Below are 6,195 nucleotides of genomic sequence, written 5' to 3' on the forward strand. Positions count from 1 at the left end.
AATAAAAGAAGGCCTGTGGATGTGGTGTATCTGGATTTTGCAAAGGCATTCGATAGTTTCCCACAAACGTTTACTGTACAAACTAAGGTCCATCGGCATAGACCATAGGGTGAGTACCTGGATTGAAAACTGGCTACAGGGGCAAGTCCAAAGGGTGGTGATGAATGGGGAGTTAATAAACGGAAATAGTCGTGCTAATCAAATTAGTGAACACATTATAAAGCTGAAATCTAAACACACTATAAATCATTAAAACATGTCAATACAGTGCATACAATAGTCAATGTAATGAAAAGTGATTCATAAAATAACGTCTCTGAAAAAATAATAAAAATCATTTCTTTGAAGAAAAAAAAACTGGAAAGATGGATGAAAAATCCTCAGGGTTTTCACCACCACCAGGGAAACTCACCGCATGGCAATCACCAGAAGAAATGGATACTCTTACCAGAAGGGGTAGACCTCCTGTTGTAGCAAGGCCAGACACACCTGCCAATATAACCCTCTGCGGGGTCTAGGATAGATCCTAGCTCCAAAGTGTGTAAAAAGACTCCGGGCGTCATCCTCACTATATGGCCGTCTCTCTTCCTCAAAAGCACAAGCTCCAGAGTAAGCACGGAGAATATAGAAGAACAAAGGCTCCAATAGTGTGTTATCGTTATTTCAAAAAAGCAAATTTGTTGTGTAAAATTTTTGGTTGGATGTACAAACATCTTAAAAACACTTGCTGGCAATAAAATTCAAAAACACCCGCACATCCGGGGTCACGTGGGGTGTGATGATGTCAGCGCATAGCTCTGCCCGACATGTTTTGTCATATGTGACGTCTTCCAGAAGCCTATTTCCGTTTATTAGCTTCTTTACATGATTATATAGCATGTTTGTGTCACTGCTTTTTTCTCACAGGTTTTTAAACAAGTTTTATTTTTCACGTAGAATTATTTGCATGGTATATCACTTTTATGATAAATGGGGAGTACTCAGAATGGTCTGGTGTGGAAAGTGGGGTCCCCCATGGTTCTGTCTTGGGACCAATCCTTAATTTATTCATAAACGATCTGAAGGATGGGATAAACAGCTCAATCTCAGTATTTGCGTACGTTACAAAGCTAAGCAGGGCAATAACTTCTATGCAGGATATGGAAACTTTGCAAGAAGATCTAAACAAATGAATGGGGTAGGCAACTACATGGCAAATGATGTTTAATGTTGAAAAATTTAAAGTAATGCATTTGGGTGCCAAAAATATGAATGTGATTTACTCGCTAAGGCAAGAACCTCTGGGGGAATCTAGGATGGAAAAGGACCTGGGGGTCCTAGTAGATGACAGGCTCAGCAATGGCATGCAATGCCAAGCTACTGCAAGCAAAGCCAACAGAATATTAGCATGCATTAAAAAGGATATTCACTCCAGAGATAAAACAATAATTCTCCCACTCTACAAGACTCTGGCCCGGCTGCACATGGAGTATGCCGTCCATTTCTGGGCACCAGTCATCAGGAGGGATGTACTCGAACTGGAGAGAGTCCAGAGAAGGGCAACAAAGCTAATTAAGGGACTGGAGGATCTCAGCTATGGGAAAAGACTGCAAGCACTAAACGTATTCTCTCTGGAGAAGAAACGCTTGAGAGGGCATATGATATCAATGTACAAATACCGCACTGTTGACCCCACAATAGGGAAAAAAACTTGTAAACCCTCAGGGTTTTTCACCTTAATGCATTTTTTGCATTAAGGTGAAAAACCTTCCGTGATTCAGCACCCCCCCCCGAGCCCCCTTTTTACTTTACTGAACCTGGTCTTTCCAGCGACAGGGGCGAGCATGCCAGCTCCAACCAGTGTCCTGGGTCCTGATTGGATAGATTGATAGCACCACAGCCATTGGCTCCAGCTGCTGTCAATCAAATCCAATGATGCAGGGACTGGGGGGTGGGGCTGAGTCCTGCTGTCTGTGTCAATAGACGCAGCAGCAGGAGACGGGAGCGCACCCGCATGAGTGCCCTGAGGGAGAGCAGCTCTCCAATGAGTCACTCGAGAAGAGGAGGAGCCAGGAGATATAAAAGATATATATTTATTTTAAAAACTGTCCATTTCGGTACTTGGCCAATTGCATCCTGAATTTTCGGTTTCGGTCCAGAATTTTTATTGCCACCTCTACTGGATATTCTTCATAAGTGGCTTTGATAATACATTGGTGCAACTGTTATTTGCATTTGTTTGCCATCATTTGCTATTATTTATTGCTGTTATTTTGTTCTGCAGGGCATGTGGCCTAAACAACTTTTCTTATATCCTTGGTGTTTCAGAAAGTGCAGTTCTGCCTAGAGAGTTGTAATAACTAAGGACAAGGGAACCCAAACATCAGCGGCCCAATCTAGAATAAGCGCTACTCTAAGAAGGCCAGCCTAGATGTGAGTCTGTGTATTGATATCGTTAACTGTCAGAGAGACGTAGGCGTGAAGCCAGCAGCCCAATAAACAGACCTTCCTGTAATCCTAATTTACTTCCAACCATCGTAAATCTGACGTTTGTTTACTTCTTGGTTAGTATTTGTGTTCGTTACCAATTCATCCTGTAGATGTGGTGCTACAAAAAAGAAGAGCATTTGCGTCCACAAGGAAAAGAAGAATAGAACAAGGAAAGTTTACTTTTTTTTTTTTTCCAAATATCTATTTTATTTTCAATAAAAAAAGGCAGTTCCATGTCAAACCAACAATAATGATATAACAATAGTGTACCGATAAACATAATATATATATATCACATCAATAGGTATCAACAAAGTCCAAAGTAAAACATTATACTCATATCTTATACCTATGGAAAATAAACAACCCTCTCCTATCTTCCTGAGATTGGGGGGAGTCATAACACTGGATACACTAAACACATGGGTCACCTGCCTTATATAATTCTTTCCCTATATATCCCCCCTAAAAAAAAAAAAAAAGGGAAAAAGAGCCCCCCCTCCCCCTAACTAAAAACATATATAGACATACATATAGCCATATATATCTAAGGCCGCGTACACACGGTCGGACAAAACCGATGAGAATGGACCGAGGTTCAGTTTCATCGGTCCAACCGACCGTGTGTATAGCCCATCGGTCTGTTGTCCTTCGGTCCAAAATTTTAAAACATGCTTTAAAATCGAACCGATGGACCGCTGCCCGATCGGTCCAAACCGATGGTTAGTACAGAAAGCATCGGTTCAAAACCCGCGCTTTGCTCAGAATCAAGTCGACGCATGCTTGGAAGCATTGAACTTCGTTTTATTCAGCACGTCGTGTGTTTGACGTCACCGCGTTCTGACCCGATTGATTTTTGGAATGATGGTGTGTACGCACATCAGACCATCAGGCCACTTCAGCGGTGAACCGATGGAAATGGCCCGTCGGACCATTCTCATCGGTTTGGAACGACCGTGTGTACGCGGCCTAACTCTGTCCGCTGGAAGGCACGAAGACCCCGCCTACTCCACCACCCTATATCCTTGTTCTATTCAGTTCTCCTACATATTGGTTGCATTGTCGAGAAGATTTTTTCCCTCATCAGAAGCGAGAAAGGCATTCCAGGGACCAGGGCTGGACTGGGACAAAAATGTTGCCCTGGACTTCATCCAGACTGGCCCACTTTAATTCAATAAAATGCTGTCCCCCAAAAAAGACAGAGGGGGGGGGACTGAGACAGGGGGGGACTGAGACAGGGGGGGCCTGAGAGAGTCTCCGTTTAAAAAAAAAATGTTTTTTTAAAACGGCCCACTGAGCCATCGGCCCACTGGGAAACTCCCTGTAGTCTCTATGCCCAGTCCATCCCTGCCAGGGACCCCAGGTCCCGGAATATCTCTCTTGCTGATGGCGGGAGGAGAGCACCAGATCTTCCAATCTACTAATCTCCCTCACTCTACAGACCCACATCTGTATTGTTGGTGGTAATGTTGATTTCCACTTTAGTGGTATACAAGCTTTTGCAGCATCTAGAAGATGACAAATGATTGATTCCTTGTATGCCTTCTCCGACAGGTCATTAATATGTAAGAGGCAAAATGATGGCTCTTCCGGTATTGTTGAGTCTGTGAAGCATTGAAGAATTTTTAGGATCTCCCCCCAAAAACTTTTCAGCCTTGGACAGTCCCAAAAGATGTGTAACATGGTACCTTTCTCTTTCAGATCTCCAGCACCGATCTGTGGTGTCAGGGAAGATTTTTTTTTAGTTTTTCTGGTGTTTTGTACCATCTAGAAAAAATCTTATAGTTAGTTTCCTGTGTTTTAGCACATCTTGATGTTTCATGTATAAATGTAATCATCCTTTGTTGCTGTTCCAGGCTAAAAGTCTTCCCTAGCTCCCGTTCCCAATCCCGAATACACTTCAGCGAATGTGTTTCCAACTGTATATTTAGTAACCCATAACATACCGAAAGTGTGTGGGATATTGCTCCCCTACCACTACAGAGCTTTTCCAATGTCGTAAGGGGTCGGATGAACCGTCCTGGTTCTGGGAGGGACCTGAGAAAGTGGGTAATCTGTAATGCACTCCAAAATTTAAGTTTGTATCTATTCCTTTGTTCATTCAGTTCTCCTATTGTCAGCCAGGTCCCATTATGAATAAAGCTGGATGCATAAATGCATCCCATATTAACTAACTGTCGATAGTTATTTTCTTCACATCCTGGCTGAAATAGGGGGTTGCCTAGTACCGGATATAAGGGAGAGGTCATGGGAGCTATCCCCAAAGTGGGCAGCAATGCCGCACAAAGCCTGATCGTGTTGCCCACCACAGGGTGCTCCCTTACTTCTCTGGGCAATGCCATACAGCACCACAGTGCTCCCCTCAGGGGAAATTGTGATTGAGCTTGTTCAATTTGAACCCATAATTTAGTATCCATGGGGCAGATCCACAGACAGAGTACGCCGGCGTATCTACTGATACGCCGGTGTACTTTCAAATTCCCCGCATCGTATCTTTGGTTTGAATCCTCAATCCAAGATACGACGGCATCTGGGTTAGATCCGACAAGTATACGTCCTCGTACGCCTTTCGGATCTAAGATGCAATACTTTGGCGTCCCCTGGGTGGCGTTCACAACGTTTTCCGCGTCGGGTATGCTAATTAGCTATTTCCAACGATCCACGAACATACGCGCGGCCGTCGCATTCTCTTACGTCGTCTCTAGTCGGCTTTTTCCGGCGTATAATTAAAGCTGCTATTTTGCGGCGTATAGATAGACTTGCTATGTTAAGTATGGCCTTCGTTCCCGCGTCGAAATTTGAATATTTTTTTTTTGTAAGTCGTCCGTGAATAGGGATGGACGTAATTCACGTCTAAGTTAAAAAAATGACGTCGCTGCGACGTCATTTCGCGTAATGCACGGCGGGAAATTTCGAAACGGAGCATGCGCAGTTCATTCGGCGCGGCGACGCGCTTCATTTAAATGAATCACGCCCCCTAATCGCCGATTTGAATTCCACCGCCAAACATACACTACGCCGCCGTAACTTACGGCGCGAATTCGTTGTGGATTTGAAAGAACGCCAAGTAAGTTACGACGGCGTAGCGTATCTCTGATACGCTGCGCGGGTGCAGATCTATTTGGATCTGCCCCTTTATGTCTATTCCAATCGATAACTCTGTTCAAATGGACTTCTTGATAGTATTTCCGAACATCCGGCACTGACAAGCCTCCCTGTACCTTAGAGAACATTAATTGCTTCCGTTGTATCCAAGGGTGTTTATGTGCCCATATGAATTCAAATATTAATCTCTGGCTCTGTTTAAGATAGCTTAAATGGATATGTACTGGTAGTGCCTGTAATAAATATAAAAATTTAGGGAGTATACTCATCTTAACAATATTACAGCGTCCTAGCCAAGCATGATATCCCGAATTCCATCTATCTAGGAGTGTCTTAACTTTTTGTAATAGAGGTGGGAAGTTTAATATTTGCTACTTTTATTGGGAACAAAGTCCCTATATACGTTAGAGCTCTATCGGTCCGTTTAAACTTAACATTTTGCTTCAGATGTGATATCGCCGTTTGTGGTAAATTAACCACTTCCCGACCCCCGCATGTATATGTACGTCCACAATATGGCACGTACAGGCACATGGGCGTACACGTACGTCCTCGCCTATTAGCGGGTGGGGGGTCCGATCGGGACCCCCCCCGCTACATGCGGAGGTCGGGTCCGCTCGG

This window comes from Rana temporaria, chromosome 8 (assembly GCF_905171775.1).
Source record: "Rana temporaria chromosome 8, aRanTem1.1, whole genome shotgun sequence".
Lineage (NCBI taxonomy): Eukaryota > Metazoa > Chordata > Amphibia > Anura > Ranidae > Rana > Rana temporaria.